Below are 12188 nucleotides of genomic sequence, written 5' to 3'. Positions count from 1 at the left end.
AGACAGGATATAAAACGAGCTACGGATGGTATTCCTCATCCCAAGGTTAATTTTCAAAAGTTTTCTGAGGACATAGTTGGTATGCGTTTAAGTTATCATCTAAATGGTTTAGAAGTAGAACAAGTAGTGCGACAAATCCTGGGTCCAGATTGGCACTTAGTTTGTGGTGCTTGGACATGTAAGGCAGATGACGGCACTACATTAAAGCATAATTCTGGGGTGTTAGACACGCGAGTCACTGATCTGTTAAAAAGAATTTCTGATAAGTGGCGTCCAAGAGCAGATTGGACAGTAATAAATCAGTGCATCCAAAATGATGATGAATCTGTAGATCACTATATTGTAAGATTGACAGAAGTGTTCAATAACCATTGTGGAATGATGATTCCGCAGGATCAGACTACTGATAGTCCGTACGAACAGCAATTCAAAAACGCTTTTCTTAAAAATTGTAAGGCTCCGATAAATAGTTTTATAACTAAGCATATGGCTGATCACAGAACATGTAGACTGCAACCTTTGTTTGAATATGCATGGCATGCTGAGCGACATTTCAATTTAAAAAAGAAAAAGAAAGTACAAGTGTTAGCAGTAGGGGATGATGGTGGTATATTTTTGGTACAGGACCAAAGGGGGCAAGGGCGCCATAGTGGCATACAAAGACGTGGGGGCCCGAAATGGGACACGTCGTATAAACAGGGTGGACATTCAGAGGAATATGAGGGGAGGTTAAAATGTGGAGAATGTTTTAAATGCAGTAGATGTGGGCACTTTGCTGCCGACTGCGAAGAGTGGCGACATCCCCCACAGCTTACGAACAAGGGCTCTGCATGACTATATGATAGTAAAGGAAGGCGCCAAATTCATTATTGTGATTATTGTACAGAAGAAGAAAGCGAGAATGATTGTGATGATGATGAGGCAGACACTCTCTGCAATGAATGTCAGGACACCCAGGAAATTAAGGAAGGGCGGGATTGTGACTGTGAAGTCATAAACCTTGCACATTTGGGTATTGCTATGCATATGGATCAAAAACCCATGATAGAGTTTTTGGTTGAGGGACAGAAAGTGGAGTTTTTATGTGATTCAGGTGCATCGCGTACACTTTTGGGTCCAGCAGTTCTACCCCCGAACTGCGGAACAGATGAGTTTGTCCTTGTGAAAGCGGCAAATGGGAAAATCTATAAGGAACCACTGTCTCATCCTCTATTGTTCACAGATCCGCAAACAAACCAAACTGTTAGGTGTAGGGTAATTATATCGAAAGTTTGTCCAGTTAATTTGCTGGGAAGAGATTTGATGCATTTGTTTGGAATAGTGGCAATTCCCACACCTAAAGGCATTGAGGCGAAAAGGTTAGCAGATGGCTTGGTGGTACAAGGTGTACAAGACTTGTTTTACTGGTATAGCCAGGACTTGATTTCAAACGGGCCGGGGAGGGTTGATACAGATTTGATCAACCTAGCCTTAAGTAAATCTAGGAGCGGGTCACCGCAGGTTGCGGCGCACTTACATTGTACTATGTACTACAGACAGGCCCCTGGTCCGGATAAAGAATTTGAAAAAGAATTCTTTAGGCACAAATGTGCAAGGATAATTTTGAATGATATGTTTTGGGATAAGCAAGGTAATACAGTAGTGACCTGTACTTTGACCAAGGAAATGAGTTCTTTATATCGCTCAGGTTATAGCCCACATATTTCAATTACTAAAGCGTTGGGGACACATTAGGTAGATTTGGAGAAAAAGGTAACAAATTGGGACACAATGTCCGAAAGTCAGTTGAAGGATCAACAGATCCAGGTACAAAGATTAAATTGGGTGACTTGGGCACAACCAAGTGTGCACCTCAGGGATAACAAAACAGAAATGGCATGACAAATCCTCCTAACTCAAGAGGAAGATAGTGCGTTAAGTGCCTTACCTGTAGACTTATGGTCAAAAGGTAAAGGGGGTGTAGGACTGATGAAAACAGCAGGTGAAGTTTGTATAACTCCAAAGTCAGGTTTTAGACCTCGTAAGCACCAATATCTGCTAAGTAAACAAGCAGAGGAAGGAATTAAGCCAGTCATTGAGCAGCTAAAACAGGTAGGAATTCTTGTTGAATGCCCAGATTTGCCCTGCAATACTCCGTTGTTTCCTGTAAAGAAACCGGATGGGTCATGGAGGTTGGTTCAGGATTTACAAGCAGTTAATTCGGCTGTGATCCCAAGAGCACCAGTGGTCCCTGACCCCTATACATTACTTAATGATTTATTACCTCAGCACAGATATTTTTCTGTCATAGATATAAGCAACGCCTTTTTCTCCATACCACTACACAAGGAGAGTAGATTTTGGTTTGCATTCACTTTCCAAGGTAAAAGATACACCTACACCAGATTGCCACAGGGCTATTGTTAGAGTCCGACAATATTCGCACAAGAAATGGCTGCAAATTTAGCTCAGTTTGTTCCCCCAGAGGGAAGCCAGGTTCTGCTGTATGTAGATGATATTTTGTTGGCCTCACCCACGCAGGAAAGTTGTAGAAAGGATACCCTAGCCCTTCTTAGTTTTTTAGCTGAGCAAGGACATAAGGTAAATAAAGAGAAGTTACAATTGTGGAAAGCACAAGTAAAGTACTTGGGTTATTTAATTTTACAGGAAGGTAGACAACTGGAGAGCAAAAGAAAACAAGCAATTCTTGAGGCACCTATGCCTACGACTAAGCGAGAGATTATGTCGTTTTTAGGTGTGACTAATTTTTGTAGAAGCTGGATCCCTAACTATGCTGAGGAAGTGGGGCCATTGACCGCACTGATCTATGATACTCCCATGGCGGCAAAGAATAATATACAGTGGACAAATAAGGCAATACAGGCATTTATTAGAATTAAGCAATTGATAGCAAGATCCTCTGTTTTGGGTTTTCCGAACTATTCTAAGCCGTTTGTACAAATGGTTGATTGTAAGGGAGGATATATGACTTTGGTTCTGGTACAAGTACATGGGGATAAACAGAGGCTGATAGCTTTCTACTCCTCCAGATTAGATCCTGTTGCAAGGGCATTGCCGCATTGTGTTCAAGCTGTGGTGGTGGCCGCCATGGCAGTACAAGCCTCAGCATCATTAGTCTTGTTTCACCCATTACAATTGCGGGTTCCACATTCAGTAGCTACTATACTTTTGCAAGATAAGATAACCTTTTTATCTCCTAGTCGACATTTGTCGTGTATGACAGTGCTGCTGACACAGCCTCATATGACCATAGAAAGATGTACTACTCTTAATCCGGCGACACTTTTGCTGACTCCAGAAGAAGGTACTCCACATGTTTGTTTAGAGAGTATTCATGACAAAGTACTTCCCCGACCAGATTTAACAGATATTCCGCTGATAGATTCTGATCTCATTTTGTTTATAGACGGATAATCAAAAAAAGACACTGTAGGAAAAACACTAGTAGGGTATGCTGTCACTACAGAAACTGAATTTTTGGAGGCAAAAGGATTGTCAAACATTTATTCTGCACAGGCAGCTGAGTTGGTGGCTTTGACTCGAGCTTGTACCTTAGGGGAGGGTAAAAAAGTGACAATTTATACAGCTAGTCAATATGCTTTCTCCACTGTACATGTTTTCGCTCAACTATGGAAGAATAGGGGAATGGTTACTGCGACAGGCAAACCAATAAATCATAGAGATTTAATTTTACAGTTGTTAGATGCAGTGCAACTACCCCTTCAGATAGCGATATGTAAATGTTCCGCACATACCAACAGAAAAGATCCTGTCTCTAGGGGAAATGCCCTTGCTGATATGGCTGCAAAAAAGGCAGCTCAAGAAAATGATTTGCTTTTACATGACAATGATTTAGAGCCCGGACACCTCGTAGACTTAGAGACACTAAAAGTAAAGCAAACATTGACGACACAGAAGGAAAAATGTCATTGGGTAAAATATGGTATCACTCAACAGATTGGGTTGTATAGGGCATTAGATGGCAAAATGGTATTACCCTCAAACCTTTTTAGGTATGCGGCATTAGTTAGCCATGGACCTGCCCATGTAGGAGTACAGACGATGATTCAAGTAGTGTCTAAGGTGTTTTGGTGTAAAGGGTTTTCAACTTATGCAAAGCAATTCTGTTTATCTTGTTTATTATGTGCAAAGTATCATGCTCAGGGGGGAGTTAAAAAGTCTCAGCAGGCATTCCCTACCCCTCCGTATCCATTCCACACACTCTGTATGGACTTTATTGAATTGACACCCTCAGGGGGGAAAAAGGTTCTGCTTAGTTATAATTGATGCTTTTTCTAAATGGGTAGAAGCTTTTCCAGTGAAGCATCCGAATGCACAAACAGTAGCAAAGCTTTTGACTATAGAAATAATTCCCCGATTTGGCCTACCAAGACGCATTTACAGTGATAATGGGTCTCATTTTGTTAACCAGATTGTTCAGAAATTGGGTCAAGTGTTTCAAATTGATCTAAAAAATCATTGTGCTTACCATCCCCAATCAGCTGGACTGGTGGAAAGACGCAACAGTGTCTTGAAGAGTAAGCTCTGCAAACTAATGGCAGAAATACATAGGTCATGGGCTGCGTGCCTTCCATTGGCACTCCTGTACATGCGAATCTCACCTTCCTACAAAGGACGTACACCATTTGAACTTTTGTTTGGGAGACCATATTACGTCCCGCAGTGGCAAGGATTGTTGCCAGAGGAACGTGAGGGGGGTGAGGATCTAGCAGATTATATGAAGAAGCTGCTAAATGTCAAATCTCTTGTAACCAATGACTCCTTTGCAGATTCCAGAAATGAAACCTTGTTAAGCGTGGCACCCAGGGACTGGGTGTGGATCCGAATTGTGAAGAGAAAGAATTGGTCATCCCCCAGGTGGGAAGGCCCATACCAAGTACTTATCTCAACACCTACGGCTGTAAAGATCGCTGAGAGGACTTTGTGGATTCATATCACCCACTGTAAAAACTCAAGGCTCTTCCTTCTGCCATTTATATTGGTCAAACTCCATCGGACCTCTGAGCGCAAAGTCTGGCTACAAAGGGGGATTAGCCCAATAGGGGATAGTTTGTCTCAAACCCAGTGAAGAAACCAATGGCGCGAGGTAGTCCTTAGGGAGGATGGCCATGTTCAACTGGTACTTGAACTGTCACATGATGATGATTTTGGTGGCGAAAGTAAATATGTCCATACGAGAAGGAACAGTTGCAAGAGAAAAAGGAATGGTGGTGCTGCAAGCACAAACATGTGTTACTACTGTGTTTAAGGTGAAACTTTGTGAAGGAATTTTGGACTGTTCTAAATGGAACAATAATAATTTCTTGACTCGTGCAAAATACTTGTGCAATAGAGACTGTATGTCCTGGTCAAGTGTTTGGTGGTCAACAGATGTGAATGGATGGGAAACAAGTGGTGCAGTGATACCAGAGAAAGATAAAAGCAGGCAACAAAGAATAAAAATTGTGCAAATCCAAAGTACCGGAATAGTTACTATAACCATTGTGTCACCACAAGAAAGTGATTCAGGAGTTTATGGAATCGGAGTGTCTCTTCCAACTAGAACTGATCCTTTGGGGACCCTCCAACTTAAAGTACACAGCAATAAACCAAATAGCAGCTGGTTTTACATCCATCTTTGTCTGGATTCAACCTAATAAGAATGTGGACTGGATCAACTACATTTACTATAACCAGCAGCGTTTTGTGAACTATACCAGAGATGCATTGAAAGGAATTGCTGAACAACTGGAGGCCACTTCGCAGGTGGCATGGCAGAATCGAATTGCGTTGGATATGCTCCTGGCCAAAGAAGGAGGAGTCTGCAAGATTTTTGGGACTTTCTGTTGTACATATATTCCAAACAACACTGTGCCTGATGGAAGTATCACTCGAGCTTTGAAAGGTTTGGAGATGTTATCCAAAGAATTGGCAGAGAACTCTGGGGAAAATAATCCCTTTACAGATTTTCTACAAGCGTGGTTTGGAAAATGGAGTCATCTCATCAGCAGTTTCCTGGTGTCCGTTGGAATTGCTGTGGCTACTGGGGGCAGGCTGTGTGTCCTGGAAAATTTGAGCTACCGTGTTTGTTTGAACATTTTTTTTTTCTACTTCTTTTTCATTCTGTCCTGTGTTTGTTGTGTAATCATGGTGGTATGTGGTTGTTGTTGTATACCCTGTATCAGAGGTCTTCTACAAAGACTGGTTGATACTGCTGTTACGAAGATGATGTACCAGCAATTGCAACAGACTGGTGAAAGTGAATACATTGAAATGTGACTCTTTGCAAATGTTTTTGAAGTTTAAAAATTTGTCTTGCCAATGAAGTAATGTATGCAAAGAAAAACTTAGTTTTTACCATATATTGCTGAAATAAAAGACAAATAAAAGTGTTTTCAGGGGGGAAATGTTAAGAGAAAAAGTTTTAAAAACATACTGTTATTTGTCTTTTTCCTGTTCTTGCAAAATGAACATGTTATTTGTTGGGATATGCCTATCAAAGATGGGCCTCATCTGTGAACAAAATGCAGCATTGCTTATGAACCTGAATAATATCTGTTTTCTGCATTTCAGAATAAAGAGATTTGGTTATAGCTCAGTGAAGCCTGGGATAAGGACGCACGGCCGAGTAAGAGTTAATTTACTGGGGCAGGCTGTGTGTCCTGGAAAATTTGAGCTACCGTTGTTGAATTGAACATTTTGTACTTCTTGAACATTCTGTACTAGCTGTGGGTTTGAGGTAATTTGTGATAAACATGTTTATCCTATATGTTTTTCATAGCCAACTGTCAACGGTCAGAAATGTAACAAAAAGTTGTTTTGCTTGCAGAATAAAAGTTGATGTCAGTAAACAAGTTGATCAGATTAGTCCAGACCGGACATCTTGGCCAACATGCTGTGTAATCTGGTTAGCTGCTAATAAAGGAAAATTCATCACCTGAGGCAGATGCGACTCGTTTGAATTTTTTCTTCTGACAACCGATCTGCCAGGATGTTGGCAATATCAGTTGGTTCTGTAATTTTCATGCCGTTGTGCTGTAACTCAGAGCAGATCTGGGTGTTATCATTGAGATTCTTGACATAGCTATAGAATGCTTTGTGGTTCCCCTTAGAATCAGTGGCGATTTTGTTTTCATAGCTAGCTTTGGAGGATCTTATAAGGGATCTCAGCTTCTTACTGAGGCTGACCAGGGAGGTTCTCCACTCATGGGATTTTACTCTCTTTTGCAACAGTTTCTTCCTTCTGTTGTAGAGTTTGTTTATGGCAGGGGACCACCAGATTGGCTTATTTTTTTTGGAGGATAGCATCTTGGTTCTGTTTGAGATACCACGATCCATGCACATGTGTAAGTGCTTGTAGAGTGCATTTGTATAGGATTCAGAAGTCATAACTGTATTGTCCATCTGCATGGATGTCATGAAGTTCGCCACTTCTGTCTTAAGAAGCATGAAGTTGGCTTTGGAGAAATTTTTTACCGTGGTTTCCTTAATGGTGGGTGGGGGCGGGATGCGGATATCTAGGGTGATTTAGCTTATGGTTGGATCTGACCAATGAGGAGTTGATTTCAGGTGTGGAACACAGGTCACTCATGTTGGTAATGACTAGGTCTATGATATTGTTACCCCTGGTGGGGGTGTGGATAAATTGATCCAGGGCATTGGAATTTATGAATTCCGGAAAGCGTTCAGTGAAGGAGTTGGTACATGAGTAGCTTTCCCAGTTAATGGTGGGGTAGTTGAAATTTCCCATTATTAGGGTGTTTGGTTGAACCCTAATATTTTCCAGTATATCAAGAAAAGAGGAGTGGAAATCCTGGGGCATGGTGGGGGATCTGTAGCAAGCTACAATTTGGATTGCAGTTTTGCCCAGAGTTAGTTGCACTTGGATAACCTTGGATGCATTATGCTGCGCAACTAGCCTGGAGGAGTGGATATCCTTAATGAATATGGACACACCTCTGCCTTTGGTGTTCTGGTCCAGGTTAGATGGCCAAAAAGTGTGGTATGAGTTATAGCCTGGTAATGCAGGGGTCATCTCTAGAGCTTTGAACCAGGTCTCATACACTGCACAGATATTGATGCTCTCCATTTTAAGGAGTGCCTCGAGTGAGTGCATTTTGAAATTTAGACTTCTAGCACTGAGTAGCATTACCCTCAGTTTTTTCTTGCCTGTTCCTGTTATGGTGGTTAATTTGTCATTTGAACCTTGCCTAAAAAGGCACTATAGGGGCAGCAAGAGCCTTAGCCAGTATCCGGAATCCCAGGGGCGACAGGTGCAGGCCATCTCTGACAAAGCATCACGGTCTGTCAACCATGTCATCCCAGGCAGACAGATACTGGATCCTCTTAGAATGACACCAGAAGCTTAGCCAATTGTTGAAGTCAATCATTTTGTCCTTGTACTGTGGTATCATTCTGGGCGATGGCAGGATGCTACTCAGGGCTATGATCATACCTGCCAGGGCTACAAGATCGGACAGCTCTTCCATGTCTCTTTTCATGTAGTCCAGGGAGGTACGTCTCAGTTCATTCACACCAACATGGACAATGACAGAGTCATATTTGTACTTACTGTGGAGTGACCTGAGTGCGTGGGTATGTGGCTGATCCTGGCACCCGACAGGCAGCTGACAGTAACCTTCTCCTTGTTTAGCCTGGTGAGTGGGACATCAGTGTGCCTGACTATAGAGTCACCTATGACTAGTGTGTTGGGTACGTTGGTTTGCCTTATGGGCTGTGGTTTATTGGCACATAGAGTCTGTGGGCTATGTGTCATTTGGGTTGTGTTGGGGGGTGGAGGTTGTATGCGTTTCTGCTTTGGAGGCCTCTGTTGCTTGAGCAGATTATTATTGAGAGCCTCTGCTGTTTTTGTGTTTCTATGTGTGGATTTTGGTGGTATAGGTTTAGTGGGACTATGTGATGAATGTGGTGTGGTGCAAGTGTTTACCTTCTCCTCTTGACTGTCAGGTTCAGTCTTGGTTGGAGACAGCTTTATCTCTCACAGGTTGTGGTGTTGGGTGGTAGGAGGAGAGGGTTGTCTGTGTACATGAGGCAATTGCTACATTGCCTCAAGATGCCCAGATTCATCAGATAGGCAGGAGAGGATACTGTGAGCTGACCCTTGGACATGCCTGAATAAAAAACTACTTTCCTCTAAACAAGTGAGGAATATGAGTATAAGAGCTGTTTTTCTCTACGTAAAGAGGAAAGTTGAGTGCTGTAGTAATTTGTAGCTTATTTAGTGCTAACAACAAGTTCTGAACAAGTGCTGAGCACAACTAAGCAAATGCAAGTGCTAAAACTAAGAATCTGTACCTGGATCTTGTGGTAGATAGGCTACCTAGTGCTTACCACTCCCACTGATAAGCTAGAATGCTTCTTTCCAATACAGAAAGGCTTGGGAGGCTCATAAGCTTACAAACAGTCCTGGATACAGCAAATCTGTATCTGGACTAGACTAGTTACCAGAAAGGTGGCAAACAAGTGCAAATGCAGGCTTTTAAACCAGAAAGTTGAAAGAAATGGAAAAACTGCCCAAATGGCCAATAAACTACAATTTCTGGGCCAGAAACCACTCTTGTGGTAGATAGGCTAGCTAGTGCTTACCACTCCCACTGATAAGCTAGAAGGCTTCCCTCCAACACAGAAAGGCTTGGGGGGCTCAGAAGCTTACAAGCAGTCCTGGATACAGCAAATCTGTATCTGGACTAGACTAGTTACAGGAAAGGTGGGAAATGAGTGCAAATGTGGGCTTTTAAACTAGAAGGTTGAAAGAGATGGAAAACTGCCAAATGGACAAGAAACTACAATCTCTGGGTTCAGAAACCACTCTTGTGGTAGATAAGCTACCCAGTGCTTACCACTCCCACTGATAAGCTAGAAGGCTTCCCTCCAACACAGAAAGGCTTTGGGGTCTCAGAAGCTTACAAACAGTCCTGGATACAGCAAATCTGCATCTGGACTAGACTAGTTACAAGAAAGGTGGGAAACAAGCGCAAACGTGGGATTTTAAACTAGAAAGATGAAAGAGATGGAAAAACTGCGAAACGGACAAGAAACTACAATCTCTGGGTTCAGAAACCACTCTTGTGGTAGATAAGCTACCCAGTGCTTACCACTCCCACTGATAAGCTAGAAGGCTTCCCTCCAGCACAGAAAGGCTTTGGGAGCTCAGAAGCTTGCAAACAGTCCTGGTTACAGCAAATCTATATCTGGACTAAACTAGTTACAGGAAAGGCAGGAAACAAGCTTAGAATTTTTTTTTTTTGGAAACGAAGAAAGGAGAAACAGAAGATAATTCAAAATTAAGGACCCAAGTGGCTTACCCTTCACAAATGTTCTCTCTGTATTAGGTAGAATGAGCTTGTGACACTAGACTGGAGTAGAGCTGGGATAGAGCTGAACAGATGGGACTGGTAGGAGTGTCTGAAGTCAAAATATGATCTCACTGTACTCGGTTGAGTGAGCAAATGAGATATACCCAGGAGGAGTGTTCAAACACCCTCAGATCGATTACATTGGCATTATTAAAAGTGTGCCTTGGATACTAATAACATAAAAAACGTTTAATTGTAGTAAATGTCCCGACATATCTTTATTCTGCTTGCTTCTGGATTAGTTGTATGCAAAACATAAGGTCTAAAAATTAACATGGGAATGTAAAGCTAAGCTTCTTAAGATCATCACAGTTTCATAGCTACTTACTAGGCTGTTGATCTGTCAGCCTAGGAATATAGTATCGTTGTACAATGATGTACAAGTTATGAGTTTGACTTGAACATCCAAAAGTTATTTAGTAAAGCAAACAATAAGAAGTCATTAGAATATAGTTTTGGGAAATGAACAATTATAGAAGTGTTGCTGCATTACATGTTTGAGAAATAAAAGATTAAAGGGTTTAAAGAGTTATTTTCTTAGACGTAGAGAACAAAAAGTAACAGTTCATTGTTCAAAGCGCAGAATATAAAGGTATATAAGCTTGTAAAGGTTGTAGGTTCTCAGTTCTAATATTTCATGTACAGTAAATCCTAAACTGTTTTTGTGTTGAGACAAAAGAACTCACTTATAATATGTCCGGCATGATATAGCCACCACAGTGCGCTACTTGTATGGTATTTTATAAGGGGAAGACTTTTAAAAAAGGGATGAAAAACGTGTTTTATCTAAACATTCTATTTGCCAGTGAGCTCTAGGTTTTTCTGGGTTTTACTACATTGTTGCAAGTTGATCCTGTTTGCATGGGACTGTGGCCTGCACACCATAGATGCAAGGGAGTTATTGCACTTTTCTGTGTTTTTACCTCTACTAATATTCACTGATAGTCTATGTCATTTCATAATAATTAGTTGCCTGCTGAACATTATTACATCTTGTGCTGCAAGCATTGTTGTCTTAGCTGTCACCCTGCTGCAGTGGTGGGATATACTATAGCAAAAAACGAGGACGTGGGTGTGGTGTATGGAAGATTTACCCACAGTTGGTGTGGTTTAATCATGAGGACGAAGCCTGAGTGATTAAACAAAGACAACCGTGGGTAATTCTTCAATATACCACACCACGGAATTGGTTACTGCTATTATACAATGACATTATTTAAGAAAAAATACTTACTTTTCTTAAATAATGTCATTGTATGATGGCTCCGTGGTGTTTCTTTCGCTTTCCTCTGATAACCCGCTGCTTTTTTTTATGTACTGCGCATGCACATGAGACTTTCGTTCCCACGCTTACACAGTAAATCAGTGTGGTGTGGCAGGGCAGGTGCTGGAATAGGAAGCAACGGAGAGGGGAAGATCTCCATTGCTTTTTTTTTTGCTTGTTTTTTAATTAAAAAAAAGATTCCAGGACACTCTAAAGGCACGGGAGAAACGGGACATAGAAAATAAACGGATAATCAGGTACGTTTCTCAGGTTTGTCATAATGTACCTGATTATTCTTTAATTTTTGTCTGTCCTGTCTCTCTCGTTGGTTTCAAGTGTCTGGTTTTGTACGTTTGTTTATTTATGTAACTGAAAGCAAAGTGAAATTTTTATAGCATATATTAATGGAAAACAGTCCGGGTGACTAAACGTTTTTCCATTGGTATATGCTCAGATTTACAACAGGCACACTGGTTGGGCTGACCAGTCAGTGTGCTACTTTTTGAAAATTAATAGACAGTCATTGTATAATATCCTATAACTTTATG

The 12188-nt window shown here is 41.4% G+C and overlaps 1 protein-coding gene across 1 annotated transcript in view; it reads right to left on the bottom strand.

Annotated features, from left to right (window-relative positions):
* The window catches only part of LOC122811013 (synembryn-A-like), a 1010573-nt gene that overhangs the window by 449532 nt on the left and 548853 nt on the right, over positions 1-12188 (bottom strand). The gene's annotated exons all lie outside the window — the stretch shown is intronic.

Source organism: Protopterus annectens, chromosome 9.part0 (assembly GCF_019279795.1).
Source record: "Protopterus annectens isolate FY-2018-M chromosome 9.part0, PAN1.0, whole genome shotgun sequence".
In the NCBI taxonomy this organism is placed as follows: domain Eukaryota; kingdom Metazoa; phylum Chordata; order Ceratodontiformes; family Protopteridae; genus Protopterus; species Protopterus annectens.
This window is presented reverse-complemented; position numbering and strand designations above follow the sequence as displayed.